General features: G+C 32.9%; 1 non-coding gene across 1 annotated transcript; it reads left to right on the forward strand.

Annotated features, from left to right (window-relative positions):
* The first annotated feature begins 2,259 nt into the window (after positions 1 to 2,259).
* Positions 2,260 to 2,363, forward strand: LOC126004623 (U6 spliceosomal RNA). Its single transcript, XR_007493891.1, has one exon. It is a non-coding gene; the product is annotated as a U6 spliceosomal RNA (small nuclear RNA).
* Positions 2,364 to 19,864: the final 17,501 nt, after the last annotated feature.

Here is a 19,864-nt window from a genome sequence, read left to right on the forward strand (position 1 = left end):
AGGAAACTGGATGCTCAAAACTGCTAAACAATATATCATGTTATAGGTTCCTCTTAATGTGCTCATTACCATATCACTTAGTTTTCTAGACTTGAAAATTATGCTTGCTTTTAAGAATGCTCAATACACAATTTAAGCCATGAAGCCTTTTTTTAGTAAGGTAACCCATGAATTGATCTTCATTGTCTGTCTATGTGTATGCATGAGTGAGTGTTGACCATCTCAATGTCTGTCTAATGTCAGTCTGCAATATTTATGTCTATGTTGTATGTTGTCCTTCCCAATGTCATATATAACTCCTCCTTCCCCCTTTGCTTACCACCTTACAAATTATTTTCTAGCTCTTCACCCTCTCAATCCCCATCTGTTATTTCCCCCATTTAACCTTTTTACCCTCAGTTCTTAACTTCTCACTAAGCAGAACATCCTCTCACCCCACTCCAGCGAGCTCCCAAATTGAAAATATAGATTCTACTGAGAAGAAGCTGATTCTCCATTGCTACTGATTTGCTATTGGTGGCCCCTCTTCCCCCACCGCCCTTCAATGTGGACTTTTTTGCTTGCTATCAGAGGTGGTTTCTGAGAAGGTCTTGACTAGAGAACATTTCCTGATATGTGACTCCTGGGAGCCATACTTTAGTCTTCACAAGACCAAGTCACAGGCTAAAGCCATGCTCTGAATTTTACCCACAAACACCACCCTTCCTGAACTAATTCAAAAAATTTAAAGTGGACATGTATATCTCCTTTGAATATTTCCTTAGATGCATTTTCTTAATAGGTATAACCCTTATTGAATTCTTATGTAGTGGCAATTTCCCCCATTATTTTGTGATCTGTTTAGTAGGGAATTCTAATAGATAAGTTTCTCTAGTGTTTAGAGTTCATATTAGAACAAGGCTAGGGGGATTGTTGGGCTTGTTACCTCTGCCCCCATATGCACCAGTAATACCTTGTGGCATTGTTCCTTTTTGCATAGGCACATTAAAAAGGGGAAATCTTACTTGTGAAAATAAGTTCTTATCTAATAGAGATGGGAACACATCAATTTTATACTGCTTTGGGATCTTACACCCTGAATACTTATCACAGTGACTTGGCTTAGGATTCAGAATATCAGACATTGACCATTTACCCCTGAACCTTGGATGCCATTTTTGGAAATAACCACAGTATTCTATACCTTCACCAGGAATCGGAATTCTTTCTACCTACTACAGTTACCCTGGCATTGACTTACTCCAGAGAGCGTTCTTATGACACCCTGATGACTTGGTGATAACAACAGTGTGCTTTCAGTTCAGGGTTCTCTGCATTGCCATTTAATGGTGAGATGAAATCAGAGGATGCTCCACTTCTCCCTGACATTGAGATAGGATTAGTACAGAAACCAGGTTCTCTAACAACAGAAAGCTGACAGCAACAACCATGATTGTAAAGAGCTGTTACTGGGACCACAGAGAATGACTTTGGGCTTGGACAACTTAGTATGCCTGGAGCCTGAGTTGGTCTTATGCCAGAATACTTTATGGGTAAAGTTTCCCTGTTTTTAGGCCATAGGTTTTTTCTTTCAATTTCTTCCATATTTTGCTGTGCTTTTGTAAACAACAACTGCCACACACACACACACACACACACACACACACACACACACTTTTTATTGTATATTTTTAATCTCTCTCACTTTTTTTTATTTATGGGCCACACCCAGTGATGATCAGGGATTACTTCTGGCTCTGCCCTCAGAAATCGTTCCTGGCTTGGGGCACCATATGGGAAGCTGGGAGAACAAATCTTCCTAGGTCATCTGCATGCAAAGAAAATGCCCTACCGCTGTGCCACCACTCTGGCTCTATATTTTTTATCTCTTATCTTTAAAAAAGAAACCTTCTGTTGTTGTATTAATGACATTATTGGAGATATAATAATTTTCAGAAATATATTTGCTACTGAACTTTTTCTTCTTACTTTTTATTCTCTTCCATTTTAATTTTTATTTTTCTTTCTATTTTCTATTTTCTTTATAACTTTGTTTTCCATCATCTTGAAACAAATGCATTATTATTAGTTATGTCAACTATGTGATGCATTTTCTTTAAATAAAAAATTATAAAAAATGTTATCTAACTTCTGTTCTTAAAACTTTAAAACTAGCTTACATATCTGGAAATATTTTATTATTAATTGCTTTAAGAAAATTGATTTTAAAGTTTCTCATTAACTTTATAACTAGAATGCCTGATAATTAACTTTTGTACCGTGCTCGCTTCGGCAGCACATATACTAAAATTGGAACGATACAGAGATTAGCATGGCCCCTGCGCAAGGATGACACGCAAATTCGTGAAGCGTTCCATATTTAAAAAAAAAAAAACCTTTTGTACCTTTTAATAACTTATTAAATTAATATAATAATTTCACATTTTATTGATTAAGGAAAATGCCTACTAACTTGATATTTTGTTCTTATAATTTTCTCTTTGAAAAGAACAGTTACATTTAATTAATTTAATGACAAATGAACAAAAGAAAAATTTTTCAATAATTGGTTTTGGTATCCATATACTTTAGTATAAGGGCTAAAAATTTCCTCCTTTGCACATGTTTTTTAATCAAATATTAATATTTGATATCTCGAAATGCTAACAAATTTGCCCTCCCTTTGTCAAGTTCTCTACAAAAAAGTTTTTTGATTCATTCCTATTAATAATAAATAAATCCTTTTAAAATTTAACAAAATATCTTATAGAGAGAAACTAAATTAAATTGTAGTTTTCAGCTAGATCTCACTCAGAATTATAATTCAAAAAATGTATTTTTATAAAATATTCCTTAAAATTTTTCTTTGTTAAAATTTAAAAATGCATAACTCACATAAGTTATGCAAATTATATAATAATTGATATGAATAAATGCTTAGCCTGCATGTAATAAACAGATATATATTTGCTAGTAGAAATAACTAAATTTTTCACTGTAATAGAAATATATAATTTAAATAAAATTTAAACAAATCTAAAAATCCTAATTTAGTCTCTGAACATAGTATATGCATAAAATATAGGTTAGACTTTCCTTCATAATAAAGTTTTTATTGTATATCAATAAATAATTTATTAACTATTTTTATGTTGAAATGATATTTCATTGTCCTTTTGATTTAGATGCTCTGATAATAAGTTATGAACACTTTTCTGTTTGTGCCTTTTTTTCATCCATCTGTTTTCTTCTGAGAAGAGACTGTGTCCTCTCCCCTTTTCTTGATTGCAATTTTTAAACTTTTTCATTGATCTTCATGAATGCTTCATATATCTAACCTATTAATATTTGATCTATTGAATAAAAATATTTTCTCCCAGGCTGTTGAGTGTCTCTTAATTTTAGTATGTTCTTCTGACAGGTAAGAACTTTAATTTCTTCTCTTGATTTTGAAGCATAAAAAATATGAGATTCATTTTCCATAGCATTTCTCTATTAGAGTCAAGAAGTAGGAACAGTTTGACTGTTCAACATTAGATGAATACATTTTAAAATATGATAAACCATCAGCACCAAGAGAAAAAGAGAATATTTGTGTTCCTTGCAACAGCAGAAATGGAGCTTAGAACATTATGCTAAGTGAGATAAACCAGGCAAAGAAATACAAATACTGTATGATCTCACTTATATATGGAGTGTTAAACTGTTTCAAACATCTACTTCTTTTTTTTAATAATAATTTTTATTGTGAGCAAAAGATGAATAATATTTAAGGTACATTGTGACAATGATTCAGGGTCATTTCCACCACCAGGGTAGTCCTCCCTCCACCCCTTTTCCCAGCATGTGTCTCATATCTCCCCTTAGCCCCCCAGAGTGCTAGTATAACTGTTCTCCTCTGTTTATAGCTTGTTATTGACTTTAGGTTTGATGTCTAAGTCTGATCATTTTTTAATTCCACTCAATGTTTATACGGCTGTTTGGTCCTGGTACCATTTATTTTTATTTTCCTCCTCAATTCATGAGGCAAAAAAAGATGATTCAAGTTGTGTGGTTCTGCTGGAAGAAGACCAAAAAAATAAATAAAAAAGAAGAAAAACATAACAACAACAACAAAAATACCCAACACTTTAAAAAAACAGTATATAGTAACTACAAATAAAATAAAATGAAAAGCACTCAGCAGCAAAAAACATCACCAAATAATAACCACAAGAGTGAATAAGAAAGAATATAAAGAAAAAATGGAAGAGGAAAAGAAAAAGAAAAAAAAAAAAAAGAAGGCGTGCTGGTGTGGCAAGGTTTTGTGCTTCGCCCTCCTTTTTTTTTTTTTTTTTTTTTTTATTGCCTAGGCACAGTAAGTAATAGAGAAATAAGAAAGGGAATTTCCTTGGCCTACAAGATTCAGGGGTTTTTCCACTCTTGAAGCATACTGTCATGGAAACAACTACTGGTATCATACATGCTCATTACCACACCTGAAGGTTTTTTTGTGTGGTGCCAGGAATATTTCTACTCAGTTGTTGATGATAAAATCAGGCCTCTGTAGCTAGAAATCCTGGTATTTGCACAGGTTATAGGACAAGGTCTAGGATAGAGTCTTTATGGTTCTAGTTCTGTTCCATCATTGTTATTGTAATCAGTCTTCTGTAATAAGTGATCATGGTTTTTGCTCAGATCCTAGGCTGAAGTCTAGGATAGTGTCTTTATTATGGTTCCAAAGTTGTTCTCAGTCTCCCTTGTCAATGTCTAACCTCTATAATTAGAGATCTTGATTTTGTATATATAGACTAGAACAATTAATAAATTTAGAGACATTCTTCTATAAGAATTAACCATTTATGAGAACAAAAATACTTTATTTGTTCAAATTTACACAATGTTATCTTCATGATTAATTAGTCAAAACAAAAACAAAATTAAATAATATGGACACTTAAATATTTTTAACAAAATAGTTTATTATTGTCTTAAGAACTACACATATAAATACTAAGATGCCCAACGAACCAGTACCCTGCACCCAGGCGAGGGGACACCCAGATAAACCCACACCTCGTTTCCTGAAAGAAAAGACAGCCAACTCCCCTGTGGACTCATGCTGCGAGGCCCTCCCTACTAACTCTCCCTAACGCGGACTGTTCCTTGAAACTGGGCCTAGCTCCAAAAGTATCCCCAATGCAAGAACTCTTCCAAGACCTCCCTGCCGCAAATTTTAATAATCTGAAAAAATTGTAATCAAATTCTTGTCGTTGATTTCTCCTTTCAGTTCATGATTGCCCCCAATTTAACGTTTTTTTTTGCCTGTTTCACTAGTTTATCTCCCCCATTGTTTTACATTTGTTTCTTTAGTCCTAGTACCACTGTGTTTTGGTTGTTTTAATGCCTAAATTGACTGTTAGATCAAAAATTGCCTTATTACCTCTTAAATATAATCTTGTGTCTCTCCCCGCTGCAGTACAAAAATCAAACACTGCCATCACCCTAGACTTATTAAAAGGCCTAGGTGTTATTGGTGTAAGCACAAATATTTATTCATTGGTTCATACTCTAGAATCGGCTAATGCCTTATAACTGTTGCTAAAAATGTTTACAAACTTAAAGAAGTTTACACTACTGTTGATTTCCTAACAAAGAGTGCAGAATAACCGCCATGGTTCAAAATTTAACATTTTTTTTGAGGGAGGGGGGAATTTGTGTCATCCTTAGAGTAAAATGTTGCTTTTTAAAATAAATTCGGCTTAGCTAGAGATAGCATTCAACACATAGAGGATAATTTAGTAAATAGACAAAAAGATATAGAGCAGAGTGAGAGCTGGTACAAAAATTGGTTTTCTACCACTCCATGGATAACAACAGTGCTCCCAGCCTTTTTGGGGCCCTTCATTGGCTTTATGTTGCTAGTTTCCTTTGGTCCTTGGGCTTTTCGCAAACTCACCACCTTCGTAAAGAATCAAGTGGATGAAGCAACCAGAAAGGACTCAAAGGTTCTATACCAACAACTGTGCACCTCAGAAGACCAGCTGACACCTGACATCTCCCCTCCTGCCAACTCTCCGCCACTTGAGTTTGAAGTTATCAAGGAGCTGGCGCATAGACCTCAATCTGTGCCTTGCCAAGCTTTGGAAACGACTGAATCAAGGGTAGCAGATGCGGTGACTGGAAGCCCCACACCTCTTCACCCAGTGTGGCCAGTCCACCGAGGCACGTCTGTCCCTTCTATATTGTATACTAAACAGGGGGAGATGTGGGAGATCGAGCACCCCACATATCAAAGGAACTCTGAATGAATTTTCCACCGCCTGTCTGATTCAAGCCACAAAAGTTTGCATAGCCCCGAACCAACAGAAAACTCTGCAAATAAATTTAGCTCAGCACAAAGAATCTGGCTTAACCAGATGCCTTAACCTTTCCATGGAACCTGTTTTTGTAACTGCTCTCAAGCATGTAGTTATAGATATGTTTTTGTAAAGTTTAAATTATGATCCTTATTGCTTGCACAAAAGATAGATCTAAATGGAAAATAGGCTAAACAAATAATTGTATTTGCGTAAATATCAATTAGCTATTTGTTTAAGAATTTGCTTCCCCTCCCCCCATCCTGCCAGGTTCCTCTTTATCCTTCCCGCCATCAAAATGTGTTTATGCTCCCATTGGTTAAAATTGTTGTACTTGTACAAATCTGATTGGTTTATGTTTCAATCCTATGTTACTAAAATAGGCCCTGGATTGAGCTATTATGAAAGGGGCCCTTGGGCTACTGTGAAGGTAAGAAGTGCTCAGGCCATGGGGGTATTGTTGGAAAGATGTGTGCAGAAATAATGTTAACCGTATATTAACTTCTGATCCTCAATAAAAATAAGCTATTATAAAATAAAAAAGAAAAAAAAAGAATGTCTGTTTTAAAGTACAAACAGAAAATATTATAGGTCATTAAAGATGTGGAGAAATTAGTGTCCTTATCTGCTGTTGGTGGGAATGTTAAATGGTGTAGTTATTATAATAAAAACATTAAAGTCCTTCAAAAATTAAAAAACAAAACAAAACAAAACAAAAAAAAACAAATACTAAGATGCCTTCCAAATATGCTTGGTGACCATAGTTTGCTAGCTTAACCTTCACCTGAAATGTAATGGATGCTTTGCATAAGTTCATCTCATTGGATTATCACTCTATCCTTACTTTCATTTTAAACCTTGCTACTTACTAGGTTTTGGTACTAAATTGATTGACCCTTTTACTGTTTTAGAAACATATAGTCATGATATTTATCTGCAATGCCCAAATAATTTGAACATTTCCTCTTCTGTAAATGGTGTCAGGTCTATTTTGATATATCTAGTGATGTTATATAAAGAAACATTACTATAAAGAAACTAATTTATTTTGACTTAGATTGAGATTAACATTTTTCCCTTTTCTCTTTTGTTCATAAAAGCCAATACTTTCTATTGGAATATATCAGCAATTATTGAAGGCAAATAAGTAATATTTTAGACTGCATAAGATAAAGTAGTAATAATTCTTAGATATGATTAAGAAAAATGGAGAGTGAGGATAAATGAGTCCAAGTAAAAATAAATATTTATCTCAAGAGTACATGAGTTTTCAGAATTTAGTATTTCTAAATTTTTGAAATCAAATAATTTTTGAAAGATTCTTGTGATATGTTTACTGTTGGAAAATATTATTTAGTTCTGGTTAAAATTTGCATTTACACAAAGTTTTTTCAGAAAAACAGCAAATAAAGCATTTGCCAATACAATATTTTAGAGCTAAAATAATTATGTTATTAATACAAATACCATTCCTATTATATTTCTTGATTAGATACAAAAAGGATTATGAGCTCTCTCTTTCTTGGTTTAATTCTGTTTCTCAGTTCAATTCTCTAAAGAAAACAGTATGCCATCTTTAAAGAGGTAAATTAGCCTGAAGTAAGAGACTTTCTGATTGTAAATCAAGGACAATGTTATAGAATTATATCAAATATACATTCTCCTATTAGAATATAACATTTTATAAACTGAGCGACTCAGGGATAAAACAATCACTAATCTCAGATAATGATTCTTGATAAATCCAATTAGTCATGCTAATTCATGATGTTTCACATTGATTGGTCAGTAATTTTCAAGAATATAATGGGGCAATATACTGTCCAGCAAGATGAATACCGATCTGAGTAAAGTTTTTTCTCATAAAGAGAAAACTATAATAAGATGTATAGCCATGCATATAAAATATAACACAATTATAAACACTATATAAACATAGTTTAAGACATTTAAAAATACAAAATGAATAATTGATCATAAAGATAGAAATCTTTACACATATATGTATATATGTAGTAGATAGTATATTCTGTCTAGTGTATTTTCAGGCCATAGTTTTATCAACCACTGACCTCATTATTTATACAATAGGATGGATCTGTACTTATAATTTATTAGATACTCAGAAACAGAAAATAGTCAAATGCAAAAGATATTTCAATATCAATTCTAAATATAAATTCTAGCTATATAGCTCTACTTTGTAAGCCAATGCATATAAGTATGTGTATATATGCATACATGAACTGTTAAATGGGAATACTAATGCATTTTATTGAGAGCATAATATAGGTCAATATTTTCTTCTTATTTATAGTAATAAATATTATCTTAAAATTATATCCCTCCACGTCACCTTATTTACATCAGCATTTCCCCCTTCCACTGTATAATTATTTGTTACTTTCTGTAATCTTTACTTTAAATTTTAACTAAATGTTAGAAGAGCACAACTGTGTTCAAGGTAAATGTGGCAATAAAAATAGCAACATTTCGTTTTAGTTTCCATCATAATATATTCATCCCTTATTGGGTTAATATTAGTGATAATTTTAGTAAATAATTTTAGTTTTGACTGGAGCAATTATTAACTGGAATTAGAAATTGAAGGGAACAGATGTACTGTGTTGTAGATTTACATGTTTAAATGAATCCGGGTAAGGGCCTTCTTCCCAGGAGCAGTGTGGGAAAAGTCTATTATGCTGTGCATAGTTCCTGCCCGCTCCCTTCTGCCTTTAAATATTCTCAACTTGATATTTCAGTATATACTGACTTACTGTCCGATCATTTCAACACAAGCCTGACATATAGAGATAAAAAATTATTCTGGAGAAAATAATCCACCTTCTAGTGCTATCTAGTTGTGAGATAGAATGCCAACACATTTATTTGAGGGGATACATTCAAGCCATGGCAGTAGAAAACAGAATTATTATGAGAAAAATTTAGTTGACAAAACTTAGTGTGCATATCTATACTATCTTTTATTTGTTTGCATTGACTAAATTATGAATTGATTCAGTTTTATAGAGATGTTAATCATAATGCCAATTATGTTTAGCTCCCTTTGGTTGACTGAACAAAGTATAGAACTGTTGCTTTCTTGTCTGAATTTGTGGCAAATATTTTGATCAGTTAATTTTAAACTTTACGTTAAAATTAAATCTTTTTTTTGGGCAACTGTTTATTAACTAGAATAAAAATTTACACAAAATCAATTAATATGATTTCTATAAATAAATGTAACTTGTTATAAAATATGAAGGCAAGGTCTTGAGATGAAATCTAAAAACCTAAAAATAGAATGAGTTAGGCTCATGCAAAGAATCTGTCTATTTAGGTATAAATATTTCTCTGATATGCGATTTTGAAAGATGGTAACTATCAAAAAGCTACCTAGAGTAGCTAGAATGTTATATATTTTTCTAAATTATTTCCAAAAATGTTTTAATTTTTCAGTATCTTACAAATATCTTTTGGATAACAATACTTTGTTTAAAAATATTTTCATTTGCATGTAGGTAGGGCATTTTCCTTGCATGCAAAGGACTGTGGTTCAAATCCTGACATCCCATATGGTCCCCCGAGCCTTCCAGGAGCAATTTCTGAGTGTAGAGCCAGGAGTAACCCCTGAGAGCTGCTGGGTGTGACCCAAAAACAAAAATAAAAAAATATTTTTCATGCCACAATTATGAGTTCATAATAAACTTATAGACCAAAGACATATGTAATAATAAACTTTAATTTTTAAACTAGTGACATTTTAAATTTAATGTGAAGAATTATACAAATAAACATAAAAAGTAAAGTCATCATGTTCAGTTGAGAAAAATAATACAAAATTTTATACAGAATAGCACTACTTGTTATATCCTTTAATAGAGTGAGTAAAACAAATTAGAAACTAGTGGTAATACCACTCCATCATCCCAGGCAACCTTTATATGTTAAATAAGATTGAACCATTGAACCCGAGAACTGAAAAACAGTGACATTGATATATTCAAAGGTGCACTGCCAAAATACTCATTGTGACCTTCAAAATATATTTGTTTCAGACACCTGAAAAATACTACAAAAGTGAGTAGATTAAGTATTAAAACACGTTTAGAAATTGTATTTGTTTTTTAAATAACATATTTATTAAAGCACTATGATTACAAATATGTTTGTAGTTGTGTTTCAGTCATAAAACGAACAACCAGTGGAACATTCCCAAAACCCATGCCCCCCAATCTCCCTTTGACCATACTAATTATTGTGCCTTCATATGAAATGTGGAAGTACCTAATTTCTTGGAAAGTCAGCTTATTTTTTGTATTTATTCAACAACTTGAATAATATGAACATTCATCTGAACACATATCAAATAAAACACTGAATATTTTCTCTCAGTGCTCTATTTGTTATATTCATTTTATTTTAGCACTGTACATTGGATTGTTTCTATTAATAGCAGAGCTACAATATTCTTCTAGCTAAACTATTGTTTTAATTGTTGAGTTTATATAGATCTCCATTAATAAGTGGGAATTGGCCTGTGACTTGCGTTTTATATATACACAACTATATATATTTCCACATATAATATAGAATTTAGAAATTCAAAGAATAAATACAGATGACCAAAAGGCACATGAAAAAAATGCTCCACATCACTAAACATCAGGGAGATGCAAATTAAAACAACAATGAGATATCATCTTATGCCAAAGAGACTGGCATACATTACAAAGAACAATAACAACTACTGTTGGCATGGATGTGAGGGGAAAAAAAGCTCATTCACTGCAAATGGGAACACCATTTATTCCAGCATTTCTGGAAAGCAGTATCTGTGTTCTTTTAAAATTGGAAATTGAGCTCCCATATTATCCAGCAATACCACTCTTAGGGTTATACCCCAGGATCACAGAAACACAATGCAATAATGCCCTTCTCATTCCTATGTTCATTGAATCACTTTTCACAAATTTAAAAATGTGGAAACAACCCAGATGCCCAATAACAGATGAGTGGCTAAAGAAACTGTGGTACATGTACACAATGAAATACTATGCAGTTGTTAGGGAAAAATTGATGTCACAAAATTTTCCCAGGCATGGATGGATATGGAGACTATTACGTTGATTGAAATAAGTCAGCAGGAGAGAAATAAACACATCACAGTGTTATTCAGCTCTGGGATTAAGAAAAATAAAATACAGCATTATAATAATAACAAGAGACAATAGAGATGAGGACTGAAAAGATGAGCCCATGATATGAAACTTACCACAAAAAATGGTATGTGCAATTAGGAAAATAACTACACTAATAACTACTATGACAATGATAGAGAGAAAAATAATGCTTGTCACGAAAATTGGTTGGTGGTAGGGGAGAAGGAAAATGGGGGACATTGGTGGCAGGAAAATTTGCAATGGTTAAGGAGGGTCTGTATTTTATTGCTGAAAACCAATTATGAACAAGTTTGTAATCATGGCTTAAACAAAGAAATACTTTTATAAAAAGTAAAAAATACACGCACAAAAAGGTCAGTGCAGCTAATATGTAAATTAACAGTTGTCCAATTTCTCATCATTTGGTACTTAAGTATTCCTAACTTTTGGAAGAAAGTCTGTATAGTATTAGGCATGAGGAATTCATTAATACTAGGGTATGTGGAATATATCAAAATATATATTAATTATATATTAATTTTTGGTAGGTAGAAAGTTACCACAAGGATTAAAGACCTTATCTTGCATGTGACTAATCCTGTTTTGATCCCCGTTTCCCTTACCTCCTTCAGGCATGATCTCTGAGCTTAGAGACAGGAGTAAGTTCTGAATATATATACATATAATGAATATTTTAAAACTATTTTCATTAATACAAACAAAATGTTTATTATATCTTTATATGTGCATATTTCAACGTTTTATGCAAGTTATAATATAAATGACATTAGATACATTTATACAAAGTAATTTGCCTGTCAATTTTTGTTTACTTGATTTTTGGGCCACACTGGCTACGTTCAGGAGTTTCCCATTGCTCTGCACTAACAAATCAGTTATAGTAGTACTTGCAGGAGCCATCAGAATCCCAGATATGAAACCTGTGTAAGCCATCATTATACAAGGCAAATACCTCAGTTTCTGTAATATAGCATTAATTTTTTTCTTTTTACTTATTTTCTTAAAGATTTTATGTTCATGGTTAATCTATTAAGTGATATAAATTTTAAAGTTGCGACCTTTTGTGTTATGAATAAAATACAATGCAAAAAATTTAGAACTACCATTCATTTTAGAAAGCATTTAAATATCACAGAGAAATATAAAGATATATGCACATGTATTTGCAATACAAAATGAAAAGCATATTCATAATTTGTATACTAATACAAACAAATAATTATTACAAAAATTACACTGGAGTGAAAGATTAACCAGGCATGGCCCTGAAGACCCACCTGGTGTGGGGGGGATCTTTTTCCTCTGGACTAAGTGGTCAGCCCAGGGGGCCTATGGCTAGCTGTCCTGCCCAGAGCCCCCAACATACCAATCAAACACACCCAGAAATCCTGGCATGTGGAGTGTTCTAGCCCAGCCATGCCTCTGTAGTTTTTGGATGCATAGGGAGGAATTTCTCACGCCCTCCCCCCCAGGGCCCGATTAAGCAGGCGTGGCCCTGAAGACCCGCCTGGTGTGGGGGGGGATCTTGTTCCCCTGGACTAAGTGGTCAGCCCAGCGGGCCTATGGCTAGCTGTCCTGCCCAGAGCCCCCACCATACCTGACTGTTGTTTCTTCATAGGGTTTTTCTTCTGGAAAAACCTAGGTCACGATTGATTCTTTGGGAATGTATCAAAAAGTTATTTTGTCATCTATTTGTTTATTTTCAGGATATAATTTGAGATATATATCAATCTTCTGTTAATATATATGTAAGATATTATCAAACTTCTGTTAATTTATTTTGACTTTTCCATTTTCTGCCATTGACTGGAATCATTATGCAGTTCATATTTGAATTCACTGATTATTTTCTCAGCAGCTGTTACTCTGCTGGTGAGGCTCTCCAGTGAGTTTTTTATTTAGCCTCCCAAGTTTTTCAGTTGTTATTTCAGTTTTAAGTTTTCTCATTTCTACCTTCTTAAACTTTATAATATCATTAATTTTTTTATTTAAACACATGACTACAAAGTTGTTTATAATTGAATTTTAGTTGAAAGTTCCCAATATCAGTGTTCCTTCCCCCCTTTCTGCCTCAGGGGCAGTCATTTTGCTATTCTCTCTCATCTATTATCGATCTATCATCTGTCTGTCTATCTATCTATCTATCTATCTATCTATCTATCTATCTATCTATCTATCTATCATCTATCTATATCTTTCTCCCTCTCTTGTTTTCTCTTCCTTTTTAGACTCTGTAGTTTGAACAGTTGTCAACTAATGGATACCATAATTATCATTTATCTCTGCCCAAATATTTGTAATAGTGGTCTCTTATTTGCCTGAATTATATTGATAGACAATTTGTGACAAGCTTCTTACCATGCACTGACTGTGCTGGCCTTCCTCTCTATTATCTCTGAATATTATTACTACATTATCTTTTATCTTTTTTATTCCATATATGAATGATATTATTCTATGTCTTTTCCTTTCCCTTAATTTATTTAATTCAGTATAACATTCTCCATATCTATCCATGTACAAGAAATTTCATGACTTCATTTATTAACAACTGCATAATATTCCATTGCATAGATGTTCCTCTGTTTCTTTAACCACTCATTTGTTCTTAACACTTGGGTTGTTTTGAGAATCTGAGTATTGTAAACACTGCTGTGGTGAATATAGGAGTGCAGAGTGTATTTTGGTATTGTGTTTTTGTGTTCTTAAGACTTAGGAGTCTTGTTGCTGGATCTTATGGGAGTTCAATTTTCAGTTCTTTTGCGGAATATCCATACTGTTTTCCAAAAAGGCTGAACAAGTTGACTTTCCCACTAGCAGTGTATGTAAGTTTCTTTCTCTCCACATCCATGCCAGCAACGGTTGACCTTGCTATTTGTCATATGTGTTTCTGTGGTGTGAGATGATACTTTATTGTGATTTTAATAATCATATCTCTGATAATGATGTAGAGCATTTTTACATGTGACTTTTAATCTTCAATATTTATTCTTTGAGAAAATGTCTGTTTATCTCTTTTATCTATTTTTTGGATGTGGTTAAATTTTTTTGTTGTTGTTGAGTTCTTTTGATTCCTAATATATCATGGATATTAACCCCTTAACATATGGGAGTTGAGTAAATAGCTTCTTCCTTTTTGTTGGGAGTCTTTGTATACTAGTCACCATTTTCTACGAACGCTTTTCAGTTTAATGTATTCCCATTTATTTTGCTGCTGACTTTCTTGGAGAGGAGTGTTTCTTTCTTGAAGATGTCTGTAACTTTAGTGTCATGGAGTATTCTGAGAATATTTTTCTCTATGTACCTTATGATTTCAGATATGATATTAAGTTCTTTAGTCCATTTTGATTTGACTTTAGTGCACAGCATAAAAGAGAAAGTGTGATGATTTTTTGCATGTAACTGATCAGTTTTCCCAAAACCATATATTGAAGAGTATTTTCTTGCTGCACTTTATCAAAAAATTTGCCCCTTTATCAAAGATTAATTATTTAAATACCTCTGATGAATCTCAGAATATTCAAGGCTATACCCCTGATCTGAGTGACTTTCTTATAATACCTTGCTGTTTTAATGACAACTGTTTTATAGTTCAGTTTAAGGTTGGGAAAAGTAAGTACTATAATTTTTTTCCAAGAATTGCTTCAGTTATTTATGGGTATTTATTGACTCATATGCATTTTAAAAGTGTTTGATCCACTTCTTCAAAAAATGTCATGAGTATGCTAAGGTATTGCAATATATATGTATAATGCTTTGGTAAGTATTACCATTTTAATGATGGCAATCTGATCCAGGAGCGAGGTATTTGTTTCCATTTCCTTCTGTCCTCTTAATTTTTGAAGCAGTGGTTTGTAGTGTTCTTTGTATAGGTCTTTTACCACTTTGACTCCAAGGTATTTTATTTTCTGTGGCACAATTGTGAATTGTACTGTTCATTTAATATCTCTTTTCTCTCTTTCACTTTTTGGGTAGATAAAAGCCATGGATTTTTGCATAATAATTTTGTAGCCTGCCATATTACTATTCAAGTCTATTGTTTGAAGATGCTTTTTAATAAAATATTTAGGATTTTCTAGATACAGTAACATGCTGTTTGAAAGCAGCAAGAGCTTCCCTTTTCCCTTTCTAACCTGGATAATATGGATATCTTATTCTTTCTTAATTGCCATGGGAAGTACTTCCAGCAGTACACTGAATAGAATGACAAGAGGGGAAATTCATGATTTGTACCATATGTAAGAAGAAAGGATTCTTAGTTTTTCACCATTAAATATAATGCTTACCATGGGCTGAGGTAAATGGTGTTGATATACTGAGTAAAGTTCATTCAGTTCCTATCTAGTTAATAGTTTTTATTTTTATTAATTAATTAATTTGGAATTTGGGTAACACCTGGCAGTTGTCAGGGATTACTCCTAGTTATGGCCTTAGAAATCACTGCTGGCAGTCTTGGGAGACCATATGGATGCCCGAAATCTAATCATCATCTGTCACAAGTTGGCTGCAAGCAAGGCAAATGCCCTCTGCTGTGGTATATCTCTGGCCCCTAGTTAACAGTTTTTTATCATGAATAGATGCATCATGAATAGATGCTGGGCCATGAAAATACTTTTCGGCATTATTATCATACAAGTTTTGTTTCTTCTCTTGTTTTTGTGGTGTATTGTATTGATTAACTTGTATATGTTAAACCATCCTTGTATCCCTGGATGTAACCTACTTGGCTATTGCATATTTTTGATGAGTTTTTGGATTATATTTTCTAGCATTATGTTGATGACATTTTCAACTGTGGTAATCAAGAACATAGTCTTGAAAATTTTTATTGTGGTCTGTCTGCTTTTGGTATCAAGATATTGGTAACTCCATGGACACTATTTGGGAATGTTTCTGTTTCTTCAACTTCCTCAAATAACCTAAAATGAATTGACAGTTCCTCTGTAAAGGTTTGGAAAAATTGACTGTGAATCCTTCTAGCCTGGGCTTTTGTTTTTGGGAAGTCTTTTGATTACCATTTCAATTTCTTCAACTGTGATAGGTCTGTTCAGGTCTGGATCATTCTGATTGAGCCTAGAAAGAGTGTAGGAGTCCAAAAATGTGTCAATTTCTTTAAATTTTTCTTTCTTTGTGGCCTAAATATTTTCAAAATAATCACTAATTAACCATTATATTTCTGTAGTATCTGTAGTATTATACTTTTAATTTCTGATTCTGCTTTTTAAATTTCTTTCTCTCTCTTACTTTGTCAGTTTTGCTAGTGATACATTATCTTGCATACTTTTTCAAACAACCAACTTTTGCTTTCATTCATGTTTTTTTTTGGGGGGGGGGCACACCCAGCAGTGCTCAGGGGTTACTCCTTGATCTGCACTCAGAAATTGCTCCTTACTCAGGGGACCATATGGGACACCGGGAATTGAACCCAGGTCCATCATGGATCAGCCACATGCAGAGCAAAAGCTCTACCACTGTGCTACCACTCTGGCCTCTCATTGATCTTTTTGATTAATTTATGACTGTTCAGTTCATTAATTTATGCTTTAAGTTATATTATTTCCTTCAACTTTTTACCTTTGGTTACTTTACTGATCTTTTTTTAATTACATAAATTGCATCATTGAGTATTTTATGTAGGCATTTTCTTTTTTCGTAATGAATGCTTACAAAGTTATAAATTTTCCTCTTAATACCATTGTTGTGCTGTCCTACATGTTCTATTAATTTGTGTCTTCATTCTTTTTATTCTCAGCTATTTCCAGTAATAATTTTGATTTTCTTCTTCTCTGACCTACTGTTAGTTTTGTAGTGAGACATTTAATTTCCAGGTTTTAAGGTTATTTCTATGTTTTTATTTATAATCACTTCTATTTTCACTGCATCATGCCTGACAAAAATAGTTAATACAACTTCTGTCTTGTTGACTTTATGGAGGTATGTTTTAGGTTGCCTATCTTGATTGGAGAATGTCGCATGTGCATTGGAAAATAATGTATAGTCAGTTTTCTGGGAATGGAAAATCCTATATATGTTTATTAAGCCATTTTCTTTCATTTCTTCCTTCAAATCCAGAATATTCCTGCTAAATTTTAGCCTGGATGAATTATCAGAGATGACAAAACAGTGTTGAAGTTCCCAATAAAGTTTTTTTTTTGTATTGATGAATTTTCAGGTCAATTAGCTGTTCATTAAATATTTTGATGACCACTAATTAGCTTCATTTGTTTGTGAGTGTGATTTCTTCCTGATGTACATATCCATTGTTAATTAAGAAATTACTCTTTCTCTAATAAACTTTTTAAGCCTAAATCTATGTCTTCTGGTATTAGTACTGCCAATCTAGCCTTTTTTATTTTTTAATCTTTATTTAGCACCATGATTACAAGCATAATTATAGTTGGGTTTCAGTCATAAACAGAACACCCCCCTTCACCTGTGCAACATTCCCACCACCAATGCCCTCTCCTTACTCCTCCCTCACCCCTGCCTTATTCGAAAGAGGCATTCTACTTCTCTCACTCATTGACATTGTCATGCTAGTTGTTAGTGTAGTTATTTCCCTAACTGCACTCACCACTCTTTGTGGTGAATATTTAATTTTTAATGTATTTAATTTTTCTTAAAACCCATAGATGAGTGAGACTATTCTATGTATCTCTCTCTCCTCTGATTTATTTCACTCAGCATAATAGATTCCATGTGCATCCATGTATAGGAACATTTTATAACTGCATCTCTCCTGATGGCTGCATAATATTCCATAGTGTACATTTATCACATTTTTTTTTAGCCATTCATCTGTTGAAGGGCATATTGGTTGTTTCCAGAGTCTGGAAATAGCACTGCAATGAATATAGGTGTGAAGAAGGGATTTTTGAATTTTATCTTTGTGTTCCTAGGGTATATTCCTAGAAGTGATATAGCTGGATCAGATGGGAGCTCAATTTAAAGTTTTTTTGAGGAATCTTCATATTGTTTTCCATAAAAACTGGACTAGATGGCATTCCCACCAGCAGTGAATAAGAGTTTCTTTCTTTCCACATTCCCTCCAAAACTGAGTGTTCTTGTTCTTTATGATGTGTGCCAGTCGCTTTTGTGTGAAGTGGTGCCATATAGTTGTTTTGATTTGCATCTCCCTGATGATTAATGACCTGGAGAGTTTTATACGTGTGTTTTAGCCATATGTATTTCTTTTTTGAGGAAATTTTTTTCATTTCTTTTTCCCAGTTCAGCCTTTTTAAGTGAGTGTTTGCTTGAAGGATTGGCCTCCAAATTTGTCTTTGAGTTTGAGTATAATCTGAATACTCAAATGTGTTTCTTGCAGGCAGTAAAATGATAGATTTAATATTTTTATTTATTCTATCACTTTGTCTCTTATTTGGTGCATTAAGTCTGTTAATGTTGAGAGATTTTATTGTTATGGGGTTTAATGTCATCTTTATTTTGTAATAATTTGGTGTGTTTGTAAATCTGTTTGCCTTAAAGTAGACACTTCAGTTGTTATTTTTTTATTTTATTTTAAGTTTGTTTTTGAGTTTATAAAGTTTTTTAGTTTTTGTTTATTCATATTGTATCCTTCTTTTGAACCTAAATGAAAGTGTGTCTGGGTGAAGTATTCTTGGTAAGGTACTCATTCATTGAGTTTCATCATTCATCACTATATCCCATTATTGCCTTCAGGACTTGAGGGTTTCTTATGAAAATCAGCTTTAAATCTGAAAGATGCTTCTTTGTATGTAATATTCCTTTTGATTTTGCTGCTTTCAGTATTATAACTATATCTGTGCTTTTTATCAATGTGAGAAGGATATGTCTTGAAGTACTTTTATTTGAATTTTTTTTAGCCGGAAATCTTCAGGTATCCAGTGTGTGGATGTATGCACTCCTCAGTTCTGGGAACTTCTCTACAATGATGCCTATGTATTTTGCTTCTTTATTGTTTTTATTTTTTTCCCTCTCTGACATTTTCATGGTTCTCATGTTGCTTATGTTGAATTTGTTTCAGTTCTATTGTTGTCTGTCCACTTACTTTGAGTATTGTTTTCATCTTCTGATCATTTGTCTTAAGACTCTTTTTCAATTTTTTTTGTTGTTACATGAAGGTTTTGTGTAGCTCATCTTCCATCTCACTGATTCTGTCCTCAGCAGCTGTTACTTGATGGTGATGCTTTCCAATGGTTTTTTAATTTGCCTATCAAGTTTCAGACCTGTTATTTCAGTTTGATATTTTCACATTTAAACTATTATATCCTTTGGAGTCCCATTTGCTCTTTGTTCAGTTTGTTTCATGATTTAGTTGATTTCTTTAAACATTTTTCACATTTCCTATCTAAAGTCCTTTTATGAAATATTGTTAAGTGGTTG

This window comes from Suncus etruscus, chromosome 3 (assembly GCF_024139225.1).
Source record: "Suncus etruscus isolate mSunEtr1 chromosome 3, mSunEtr1.pri.cur, whole genome shotgun sequence".
Lineage (NCBI taxonomy): Eukaryota > Metazoa > Chordata > Mammalia > Eulipotyphla > Soricidae > Suncus > Suncus etruscus.